At 46.8% G+C, this 1,450-nt stretch overlaps 1 long non-coding RNA gene across 1 annotated transcript in view; it reads left to right on the forward strand.

The window, feature by feature from the left end:
• Positions 1-118: 118 nt before the first annotated feature.
• Positions 119-1,450, forward strand: part of LOC102489660 (uncharacterized) — a 76,406-nt gene continuing 75,074 nt past the window's right edge. Inside the window, exon 1 of the long non-coding RNA XR_335437.2 lies at positions 119-372. This is a non-coding gene — a long non-coding RNA (uncharacterized LOC102489660). The remainder of the gene's footprint in view (positions 373-1,450) is intronic.

Below are 1,450 nucleotides of genomic sequence, written 5' to 3' on the forward strand. Positions count from 1 at the left end.
GCGCGTGCGCGCCGCCGGCCGCTCCCGCCCGTGCCTCGGCCGCGCCTCTCCCAGCTGCGCCAGAGGGGGCGCGGTCTGGAGCGCTCCGCGAACATCCCGCCGCCGCCCGCGTCATCTCGCGAGAGGAGTTGTTATCTCGGCAGAGCCCAGAGAGGGCCTGGCGGGAGGCTGCAGAACCTGGTGGGCCGTCGAGGCCCTGCCAGCAAAGCCCACCCCGCCTCGATTGTGGGCGGCTTCGGGTGGTCAGTTAGGTCCCCTCCTGCCTCGGGACGGAAAGGCCTTTGGAAAAGATCGGGGTGCCGGTGAGAGACAGAGCTTGCACTAGGGCTTTAGCTTCCCCTAGGGTCGTTTTACATTGTATTGCGCAATTAGGTGGGTATTAATAACTATATCTACTTTATAATGATGATACCTGGCACCCCTCAAATGCAGCTTTCTTGTCCATTTTCACAAATTGGTGGTGTCAAAGTGAAACACTTTCCTCCAAACTGATTTGGGTTTTGGAATGATTCCTGTGAAGAAATAAGTCACTATGAGTCACTGCGTAGGCCAGGAGGTTGGGAAACTAAATCCCCCTGAGACAAATGGATAGGACAAGGTTCTGCCTGGCCAGTCCTCTCATATTTCAGAAAAAGGGACTTTAATTGAATGTTTGTTTGAGCAAATGTTACAAAAGAGTTTATGCTCACAATTAACCATTACTTTGGAAAATGCTTAATCTTCACTAGTGACCAAATACATTTAAATGATATGGAGGTACCATTTACCTATTGAGTTCTAAGTGTACATACACACACACACACACACACACACATATATTATGTATGTACATAATACATAATTGATACTTAAATATACATTATATATATATGAATCTCAATTGCATGGTGTGGTAGATGGCATGTAGGGAGCAAATACGAAACTGACGCTGGAAAGAAAGAACAAGAGAACTGTTTTATGTCCTGTGGTCAGAAAAGACATAAGATGAAATTTAAACTGCAATTAATTTGATGAGAAGGAGCCAAATTTGCAGATTGTGTAAGGACATGAGGGTTTGAGAAGAGCGTTCTCGACAAGACACAGCACACACAAAAGCAAAAAACAGCTTTGGTGGACTGGAAGACCAGGGCGGATGGAATGTAGTGAGGAGAGAGAGTGTCAGAAAAGGGTGCTGAAGACATAGAGTTGTTTGTGATGGGGAGGGAGGCTGCCTTAAAAGTGATAGTGAAACTGGTTTTGTTCCACTCCGCTCAGATCAAAAGCAGGCATGCATCCACTTCAAGGCCCTTGCACTTGCTATTCTCCTACCCTGAAATATTCTGCAGAGCTCACTCCCTCACCTCTCCCCGCTATACCTATGCACCTCTTTCAAGTCCTTTCCTCAAAGGTCATGTACTTAATCTTAGTGAAGCTTTCCTTGGACTTTCTACTTAAAATTATAACCATTCCT

Source organism: Tupaia chinensis, unplaced genomic scaffold (genome assembly GCF_000334495.1).
Source record: "Tupaia chinensis unplaced genomic scaffold, TupChi_1.0 Scaffold000416_1, whole genome shotgun sequence".
Classification (NCBI taxonomy): domain Eukaryota; kingdom Metazoa; phylum Chordata; class Mammalia; order Scandentia; family Tupaiidae; genus Tupaia; species Tupaia belangeri.